This window comes from Canis lupus, chromosome 12 (genome assembly GCF_011100685.1).
Source record: "Canis lupus familiaris isolate Mischka breed German Shepherd chromosome 12, alternate assembly UU_Cfam_GSD_1.0, whole genome shotgun sequence".
NCBI lineage: Eukaryota > Metazoa > Chordata > Mammalia > Carnivora > Canidae > Canis > Canis lupus.
Window position 1 is genome coordinate 30,092,407 of NC_049233.1, and position 11,058 is coordinate 30,103,464.

The 11,058-nt window shown below is 34.7% G+C and overlaps 1 long non-coding RNA gene across 2 annotated transcripts in view; it reads left to right on the forward strand.

Moving 5' to 3' along the window:
- Positions 1 to 2,644, forward strand: part of LOC111098168 — a 44,049-nt gene extending 41,405 nt beyond the window's left edge. For both annotated transcript variants that reach the window (XR_005367430.1, XR_005367431.1), the window contains exon 3: positions 2,429 to 2,644. This is a non-coding gene — a long non-coding RNA (uncharacterized LOC111098168). The remainder of the gene's footprint in view (positions 1 to 2,428) is intronic.
- Positions 2,645 to 11,058: the final 8,414 nt, after the last annotated feature.

Genomic DNA, 11,058 nt, shown 5'->3' on the forward strand with positions numbered 1-11,058 from the left:
TTTGTTAAAAAAATAACATTTTATGTAAATTTAAAAAAGGGAAAGGCAGAAGTATTTTTTGGCTGATTTGAATCATATTTCAGTGAGTAGTGAATCTGTTGGAAGTATGTTTTAGGGAGGTGAAAGTTACAATACTGCCTTTATTTAAATTCCTGTAAGTCCTACAGAAAAATACGTAAAATTATCATGAGACATTTAAAACAAAAACAAGGGCAGCGCAGGAGGCTCAGTGGGTTAGCGCCGCCTTTGGCCCAGGGCATGGTCCTGGAGTCCCAGATCGAGTCCCACATCATGCTCCTTGCATGGAGCCTGCCTCTCCCTCTGCCTGTGTCTCTGCCTCTCTCTCTCTCTGTGTGTCTCTCATGAATAAATAAATAAAATCTTAAAAAAATAAAATAAAATTAATACAACAAAAACAAAACCTTTGGGCATTTAGAGGAAATAGTAGGAAACCATAATGTTTGAAAAACAGACTGTCCCAAGAGCTACACAAGACAGGGCCAGTAAGGGGGAAAAATAATAATCCCAACATGTTTAAGAATTTTTGACTTTTCTTCCCTCCAGAGAATTGCATTAACACACACACACATTACTGATTCAGTAGTATTTGCTAGAGCTGTTCCTCTATTTCTTGTTGTACTTCTTTTGCAGTAACACTTTCCCTGTCAAAATGTTTCTAGGGAACAAAGAATAGGAAATTATATGCTTGAGGAAATGTTAAATGTAAAAGCAACATAGGTTTTACTGCCTAACTAAAATAAAAGTCTCAAAAAAACTTAAATTTTCTATAGAACAAAGTAAAAAAATGGGAAGAGTCTCTGCTCTCCATGTTTAATCCTCTTTATTTTTTAAGTTAAAGGACAAGTTCCAATGGCTACTAGAGTAATCATTTCAGTGAGTTAGATTGTCTATTCATTGTGAACAGAGCTGGCTCTTGAATTATAAATCAGATTTTCCATCTTAATTACAGCAGATCTTAGCAAAAACTATAAACTAAATGCATTTGAAATCTATTTCTTTATCACCAACCAACACATAATCAACCATACTTTCATAAAAATGTGAGCATCATAGTAAAAAAATCATTTTGTGTTCCTTTTATCCTATGATCAATAAAAGTTTGTTTTAATTGAATATTTGTCTAGCTCCTAAAATAAGACAATGTTTTGTTAGGTAGCAAGGATGTGGAAAATTGGTGGATTAAGCAATTTTTTTTACAGTGGGGTCACTGTCCTTTTAGAAGAAGCTGAGTATATTGTATCTGTAGAAGGAAGAGTAAAATGGATTTTTGATTATTGGAAGGCAAAATGGATTTTTGATTATTGGAAGGCAACTGGCTCTCTCTTCAATTGTTTTATCTCCTTCCTGGGCAGAGAGCTAGACCTCATTTCCCACTCTCCTTTTTAGTTTAATGTCACTTATGGCTGAGTTGTGGCCTGTGGAACATGAGAAGATAGAAGTTCCACTTTTAGACTCCTTTCATGATTGAGGCAAGAAAACCTAGGGGAGGAAAAACAAAACAAAACCTTGGAAGCTACATATTGAAGTGAGCCATGCCCCAAATGGAAAAAGTCTTAATGCTGAATGAGCATTTGGAAAAGGACTGCTTCCAGATATGAAGGGGGCTACTCCATTGAGATGTGGAGTTTTAATCAGCAACTTATGATTACACTAATTAGTGCAAGGATTTACTACTATAGCAGATCACACTTTTTGAGTAAATACTTTCTGATATGCATTTTCCAGATAGAGATAAAAAAGATGAATAGGGGAGTGCCTGGGTGGCTCAGCGGTTGAGTGTCTGCCTTCAGCTTAGGGTGTGGGACCAGAGTCCCGAGATGGAGTCCCACATCGGGCTCCCCTCAAGGAGCCTACTTCTCCCTCTGCCTATATGTCTCTACCTCTCTTTCTCTCTGTGTCTCTCATGAATAAATAAATAAAATATTAAAAAAATGAATAAAATATTTAAGAGTTATTCAGTAAACATAGAATATAAAATTAAACTTGGTATATATTTTAATCCTACCACAACTATTTATGACCATTAGTTATTTAAACTTAAGAATATTCATCAGTTAATTGTTAATTGAGGCATCTTCTTTTGGGGAGTGTTTTGCAGATGAAAGAAAATTTGTTAAATTTCTAGTTCCATATTGTTAATACTAAGAGAGAGCTCAAATGCTGGCCTCAAATATAAGAGGATACAGTTACTATTCATAAATAGCTCTGTTTTAGTTTCTGTCTACAGACTTGATTTATAGTAAGTTACAAGAAGATATGTATTATATGGTAAAAAATTAAATTAACAAATATATTAAAATTAATTATTATTTTTGCTATTATATGTTATATTTTAATCTTTTGATTTTATGGCTTTAGTCTTTTGGATACATTTTTTTTTTCCTTTTCTTTTTCTCTTTCCTCAAAGATATCCCCTGTAGGACCACCTCTTGACATTGTAACACTGTGGTTTAATATCAGAACAACTTCTAAAGAAAAGGCCTCATAGTTTAAGGTTACAATTTGAACAGCACATTTTTTCTTAAATTACATTGAAAAAGAAAATGAACCGTTTTGGAAAGCTGTATCCTGTACCTGGTTATGAAACTCAATATCTGAAAAGATGTGAGTACACATTTGAAAACTTGACTAAGTGTATGTCTATTAAGACTTTTGAATTAAAATAAAGGGTTTCTGTTATATCTGTGTGCTTTAGGAGAATCATCTTTGGTAAGCAAATAAGTATTTGAAATAAATACTTGGAATTCATTATATAAATGAAATAAATACTCAGAAATTATATATAAATGAAATAAATACTCAGAAATTATTCCAATAAATGGAATAAATTAACAATTTAGCTTATAAGTGACACAGGTAAATGAAATTTTAACTACAGGGAGATAAAAATTTGAATACTAATTATAGTACATATAATCTATCCATGCTTACTTTAGAATATTAACATCTCTCCTCCCTTATGAAAAAACAAAGATTGAAAGCTCCTAACATGTGTTTAGTACATTTATTTTTCCAACAAGTTAGAGGTGAAATGAGAGACCACGGTTCTAGTTTTTAATAGATCTAGTTGTAGTGTATGAAGGAGTTTTTACCTGAGAGCAAGTTATTCAGATTTGGAAAAGAGATACTAGTTTGTATGTTACAGAGATGAAGGGAAGCAATTTTCATGTACCTCTGACTTGCACATGGCATAGTATTTTGCTACCTCCAACTGAAACCTGCAGACTAAAGGAAGAGTCCTTTAGGGAGACACATTAGGAAATACATGGAAAGCATGTATTTACTTACTGTAATTGTAGTCTCTGAAGATCATTCAATTTAAATGGGAAGAACAGAAACCTGGGGTAGGAAGAATGGAAAGTTCATGTAAGATTTTATTCCAATTTTAAACTCTTGCCCCTTAGTAGTTTTATTATCAATTTCAAACACTTTTTGGGGGCTGTTATACACATTTTTAAAAAACAAAATAAGCTCTCTGTGGATTTTTCTGAATTTGTTTTCCAACATTGGAAAAGCAACATGATTACTTGGTAATATGCTGTGACCTGCAAAGCTGCCTTGTGGCCATTTTTTTCATATTCTGACATCATCTTTCTCTGAGTAAATATTTTACTCCTTGGATTTAGTTAAACAATTCAAAACAGCATAAAGTAATCCAGTGCAACAGTTAGTATTTTATGTTCCTTTTATTCAGAGGTTAATGTATTATTTTGTTCATTTATTGAATACATATTTTGAGAGCACTAGAAATTCACCACCTACTGTTCCAAGCCCTGGAAATGCGATGATAAACAAGTTAGATCTGATGATAGTGTGGCAAAATGGTCAGGAAGTTCTTACCAATAAATAGAAGCAAGTGATTTTCAAAAGTAATAACTGTGTTTCAAATAAAATAATATAAAATAAAATAAAAAAACGATTATAGGAGACTGACTTGAGGAAGGGAGGGTTTCCTTAAATAGAAGTGTAATGAAGGAGTACTGGAAAATGATATATTTTAATTAGATCAGAATGAAAAAAAAGCAGCTAGACATATAAACTTCCTTATATAGATTACATTTAGCATAGGAAAAAACAGTTTAAAGTACTAAGATGAAAAGAATTCTGGAAAATTGTGGAAGAGAAAAAGGAAAGAGCATGGAGCATGTGAGAACAGGCACAGTCAAAGACATTGACAAGAGGTCTGAGTTTTAAGGCTGGTCACCTTCTCAGTGGAATGTAAAGACTCTGAGTGAGAGCTGGATACTCATTTAATACCTTTTGAAATACACCTGCCAGTCCTTTGTGGTCCAGAGGTGAATCAGGGAAACCAGTTAGGTGATAATTTAGAAGTTTAGGGAAGAAGAAAGAGTATATTGGACTAGGGTGGTGGCAGAAGTGTTGAGAGGTAAAGGATGATCCTTTGAGATAAGATCAATAGTATTGCAGTTAACTTGGATGAGGAGAGATCTGGGAAATGCAATTATTAAGGGTGACTGCTATGTTTTGGGGAAATAGCTATAAGTATTTATAAATATGATACTGGGAAGGTTGGAGGACAAATTAGTGTAGGGAAGTAGAAGGGCATATTTTCCAATTGTAGATGTGAAGTTTGAGATGTTTTATAGGAAATCTAACTGAAGATTAAAGGTGCTATACCAGGTAGGGTATCTGTATTAATCTAGACCTCTAGCACACATAGGGAATAAGGATATATAATGATTTGGCAGTATGTAGATGGAATTGTCATGAGAGATTTGAATGGGTTCACTTGGAGAGAAATTGAAAATAAAATGTTGGGGAAGGACAAAGAAAAGGAAAAGAGAGGAGCTAAAACCTGAGACTCAGAATGTCCTTTAGAGGAAGAAGGTCCAGCAAAAGGAATTGAGAAGGAGGATTTATTCATGAGAGACACAGAGAGAGAGAGAGGTAAAATCATAGGCAGAGGGAGAAGCAGGCTCCTCACAGGGAGTCCGAGTCCAATGTGGGAGTTCCGGGATCACACCCTGAGCCAAAGGCAGATGCTCAACCACCGAGCCACCCAGGCATCCCAAGAAGGAGGATACTTTTAAAAAGATTATTTAGTATATTTCTGATCCTTAGACCAAATATTAAGACCAACATATTAAGTGGTAGTGTGATGATTATATGAAAGAATAAGAATGACATTTCTAGATTGAAGAACATCTGAATTAATCATTCTTTCTGAGTCTCTCTCATTCTCTCTCCCCTCGTCTTTTCTCCCTCTCTCATTCCCTAAAGAGTAGAAATGAACCAATATAATTGTAATTACTGATTGAATTAATAACAAATTTTTCCTTAATGTTTGTTCATGAAAAATGTTATTTCTTTTAATTCATTTTTACCTTTATAGAAGCTCTGAAAAATTTAAGAGTAAGTTGTATGTTGAATTGCTCTTTGCTTTCACAAGACAATGTATAGAAATATGCATGTGTGAGACACAAAGGGAGACAGAGAAAGGGAAGGGATGAGGGAAAGAGAAAGAGAGAGAGATGGAATTATTTCTCTTCCCCTGGGGGGTTTAGGCTTATTTGTTGTCATTTCTCCAGCTCCTTTAGGTGTAACGTTAGGTTGTGTATCTGAGAACTTTCTTGATTCTTGAGAAAGCCTTGTATTGCTATATACCTCCTTCTTAGGACCACCTTTGCAGCATCCCAAAAGTTTTGAACAGTTGTGTTTTCATTTACTTGACTTTTTAAAAATTCTTTTAAACTTACTTGTTAACCCATTCATTCTTTAGTAGGATGCTCTATAGCTCCATGTATTTGAGTTCATTCCAAATTTCCTCTTGTGATTGAGTTCAAGTTTCAAAGCATTGTGATCCAAAAATATGCAGGGAATTATCCCAATCTTTTGGTATTGGTTGAAATCTAATTTGTGGCCCAATATGTGATCTATTCTGGAGAACGTTCCGTGTCTATTCAAGAAGAATGTGTATTCTGTTGCTTTAGGATGGAATGTTCTGAATATATTTGTGAAGTCCATATGGTCCAGTGTGTCATTCAAAGCCCTTGTTTCCTTGTTGATCTTCTGCTTAGATGATCTGTTCATTGTATTGAGAGGGGTATTAAAATCTCCTACTATTATTGTATTATGTGTTTCTTTACTTTTGTTATTAATTGGCTTATATAGTTGGCTGCTCCCATGTTAGGAGCATAAATATTTACAACTGTTAGATTGGATAGACACCTTAATTATGATATAGTTTCCCTTCCTCATCTCTTATTACAGTCTGGTTTAAAATCTAATTTGTCTGATGTAAGAATTGCCACCCCAGCTTTCTTTTGATGTCCATTAGCATGATAAGTGGTTATCCACCCCCTCATTGTCAATCTGAAGGTGACTTTGGGTCTAAAATGAGTCTCCTGCAAGGAGCATTTCAATGGGTCTTGCTTTTTTATTCAATCTGATACCCTGTGCCTTTTAATTGGGGCATTTACCCATTTACAATCAGAGTAACTATTGAAAGCTATGAATTTAGTCATTGCATTGCCTGTGAGGTCACAGTTTCTGTATACTGTCTCTTCCTTTCTGGCCCACGTTACTTTTGGGCTCTCTCTTCTCTTAAAAGATCCCTTTTAATATTTCTTATGGTCAGGTTTGATGATCACAAATTCTTTCAGTTTCTGTTTGTCCTGGAAGCTTTTTATCTCCCCTTCTATTTTGAATAACATCTTAGCTGCATAAGGTATTCTTGGCTGTATACTTTCTCATTTAGCACCCTGAAAATTTCACGCCAGTCCTTTCATGCCTGCCAATTCTCTGTGGATAGGTCTGCTGCCTGTCTAAAATTTCTACCCTTATTGGTTACAGAACTCTTGTCCTAAGTTTCTTTCAGGATTTTTTCCTTGTCTGAGATTTGCAAGTTTCACTGTAATATGTTGGTTTTTATTGATTTTGAGGGGGATTATCTGTGCTTCTTGGACTTGGATGCCTGTTTCCTTCTTCAGATTAGGGAATTTCAATCAATTTTTTATTGATTTTGAGGGGGATTATCTGTGCTTCTTGGACTTGGATGCCTGTTTCCTTCTTCAGATTAGGGAATTTCTCTGCTATAATTTGCTGCAATATACCTTCTGCCCCTCTCTCTTTCCTCTTCTTCTGTGATCACAATTATTCTAATATTGTTTTGCTTTATGGTATCACTATCCCTTGAATTCTCCCCTGGTGACCCAGTAGCTGTTTTTCTCTCTTTTTCTCAGCTTCTTTATTCTCCATTATTTTGTCTTCTATATCTCTAGTTATCTCTTCTTCCTCCTTTATCCTAGTTGTTAGAGCCTCCATTTTTAATTGCATCTCATTAATATCCTTTTTTATTTTGACTTGATTAAATTTAGTTCTTTAATTTCTACAGAAAGGGATTCTCTAGTGTCTTCTATGCTTTTTTCAAACCCAACTAGTATCTTTATATCATTATTCTGAACTCTAGGTTGGACATCTTACTTATGTTCATACAGATTAGGTCCCTGGCAGTCAGTGCTGCCTCTTGTTCTCTTTTTTGAGATAAGTTTTTCCATCTTGTCATTCTCTCCAGAGAAGAATAGATGAACAACCAAAAAATTGTAAAATGGTAAAAATAACCCCAGAGAAATATACACTAAACAAATCAGAAGAGATCAAAAAGTGAAAAAAAAAAAGCGAGAGAGAGAGAGAGAATATAATTTGACGGGTGAAAATAATAGAGCCATACACTTGATCCTGTATATATTTTGGTCCACTTGCTAGAAAACTAGATCCCAAAATTGTAAGGAAAGAGATACTTAAATATGTACAAAAAACATCAAATACAATGAAAGTATAGAATGTAACTGTAAAAATGAAAATTAGAAGACAAAAAAGAAGGAATATAAACAGGTGAACAGAACAGAGCAATACACTATATACTGAGTGTATTTTGGTTGGTTTGCTGGAAGATACTACATCTCAAAATTGTAAAGAAAGTGTATATATATATATATATATATATATATATATATAAAACTAAATGCATTGAAAGGGTAAAATGTAACTGTAAAGATGAAAATTTAAAAAGACGTCAATAAAACAAAAAGAAGAAGAAGAAAAGTGCAAATATGATCAGACATGTGAAGAGAACAGAGCCATACACTAGATTCTGGGTGTATTTTGGTCTGTTAGAAGAAACTGTATGTAAAGAAAGAAAAACTTACATATATACAAAACTGAAATATAATGAAGTGCTAGAATTTATGAAAATGAAAACATCAAAGATTTTTTTAAAAGGTGATAAAATAAGAAATTGGTTGAGAAAGGAAGGAGAAAAAATTAAAAATGAAAGACTAAAGAATCCTGGTTAAAAAAAAAAAAAAAAGTACATGAATTCTATATGCTGTATTCCCTTAGCGCTGGAGTTTTGCAGTTCTCCATGATCAATAAACTTGTTCTTGGCTGGATGTTCTTGATGTTCTTCTGTGGGAGGGGCCTGTTGCATTGATTCTCTGGTATCTGTGCCTTGGGTGGAACTACATTACACTTGCTGGGGGCCTGGCTCAATTTGTCTCAGGATTGCCCTAAGTGTCTTTTGTTTCTTAAAGGCTTTCTGCATAGCCTTAGGGATTGAGGGTGAAAATGGCAGCCTCCCAATCTCTAGCCCTGGAGCTGAAATTTTGAGGCCCCACTTCCCAGTGTGCCCACAGGAAAAATCACTCCTGTCTCCCTGGTCTCCATCCACATTCAACGCTCACCCAGCTTGTGACAGAGCACTTCTATCTCAGGCATGTGACGCCCTTTTGAGTCCCCAAACGCTGCAGACTCCTGTGGCACCTCCAAGCTGCCCTTTCTGGGGGAGGAGAGGGAGTCTCACTGGTTCTACTGCTTGCTGGGCCCCTGCTCAGAGATGAGTCATGCCAACTATGCCCTGGTTAGAGGTTTATGGCAACCCCCAGCTGAGAGCCCACTTTTGTGTGCTCACTGATTGCAGCCAATTTCCCTGTTGGGCCTGGAAACTCTGCTACACTACACTCAGGCACCCCTATATTCCTATGAGCCTGAGGATCCTGGGACCACATTGTCCCACTTAGGATTCCACCCCACTTCACCACCTGAGCACCTTTCAGGCAGGGACATCCCTCATTAGAGCACACTTCTAAAAATTCAGATTTTGCACTGGACAACTATATCACTTTCTGGTGCTGGCTGTCAGAGTCTTCCCCATCCCCTGCAGTTTATCTTCCTTATTTTGCCTTAGATTCATTTATCTGTGCCTCCTACTTTGCAGAAAGTGGTCACTTTTCTATTTGTAAAGTTATAGCTATTCTTTTCTTAGATCTCTGATTGAGTTCTAGGTGTCCAGAATGACTTAATAGCTATCTAGTTGAATCCTGGAACCAGATGAAACTAAGGTGTCCTACTCCTCCATCATCTTGGACTCTCTCTAGAATTTCATTAAATTTAAACGGATATTTTATTAATTATATAGTCCATATAAAATCTGCATATGAATCCCACTTTTAACTAATTTATTCAACACATATTAAAAATACTAGTCTCAAAGCTTAATCAGTAAATGTTATGGATAGTTGAACTTCCAGAAATGAAAATTAGACAAACTAATCCTGTGAGATATTTTATACCAGGGATACCTTTCTTGTATTTTGAAACACATTATTTTGACAAAATCTCACTGGTGTGCCCTGGAATGATGGGTCCCTGGTTGATGAGTTCTTATGCGGGTACTGCTTTATACATGCTGAATGATGCATGGTTCTCAACGCTCTTGTTTTCCATTTTTCTGAGAATTATTTTGCTTCCTTTATGATTCCTCCTCCTTCTGCATCTGCACACTTCTCCACAAAATGCCCTTGTATATTTATAGTTTAAGTGTTCTAAAGCCAACTCTGGCAGAAAAGTTAAAATTTTCTGATGATTAATATAGAAAGGAATATTTTGCCAACAACTAAATGGACCAATAAGGAAAACAAATGAGGCCACTTTTATCATTCATATAAGCTACTCAGAATTAATTTGACATCTGATTAAAGATACAGAAAAGTATATATTTTGCCAAAGCATAAGGATAAAAGTCATGTAATATTAATGCTAAGTGATTAGTTGGAAATGCAAAACAAGATTTGTTTGATTAACTCTAGGTGGTGCAGTTCTTTAACAAAGAAACATTTTCATTGTTTGAATAATCAACATGGTCAAATTAATTGCACATAGTTTTCTAGTTCAACGACTTAATTAAGCTTATATTGACAGTCCACTTTCACAAACTACTATGGCCATTACTTTTAAATGTTGACAGTATTACTTAATTCTGCTTAACAGACACAATGAGAGTATCAACCCTTTTTACTGGCTATCATTTCATTCAAAATTGCATCTCTTATATTTTTTAATAAGAACTTTATTCAAGCACCCATTATTGTTAAAAATTCATATGGGTGAGTGAAATATATGATTATTAACAATAGGCACTGATTGTTCAATATCTGCATGATAAAATCTGAGATTATTTAGGGTAGGTGACTGTATAGTTCTCTTGCCAGATGAAAGCTCTTTATTCAAACTGATGTCAGTTCTAAGTAAAGCCTCCATGGAATAATCAATAGTGATTTTACAAAACTTTTTTTTCTTTTTAACAATACAATGTCATAATTTTTTTGACTTTAGAAGACATAACACATCACTACTAAAACAAAAATATTGAACTGAGAACTCATCCAAAGTGCCTAAGGCCTTAACAAGAATGTTGGTTTACTAACAAATGCAAAAAGAAGAGACAAAAGAGTTTATAATATATAGAGAAATGGAGTAACAGTGGGTAGTTAAGCAGATAAAATCAAAGAAAGAAGCCAACCAAAAGTACACTGTTAACAAATCTTAGTAGAAGAACATGATGAAAACAAATGCAAAGACTTGGAAAGTGAGCTTGAGAATATCAGGCAAGGTCGGATATAACTAAATGACAGCACCAGTTTTATCTCTTTCTCTGCCTTTGAAAAAAATATTATTTGAAATAGCCAAGTATTTGTTAGTCAATTACTTAAACAAGGATTAAACTAAAATATCCTTAAA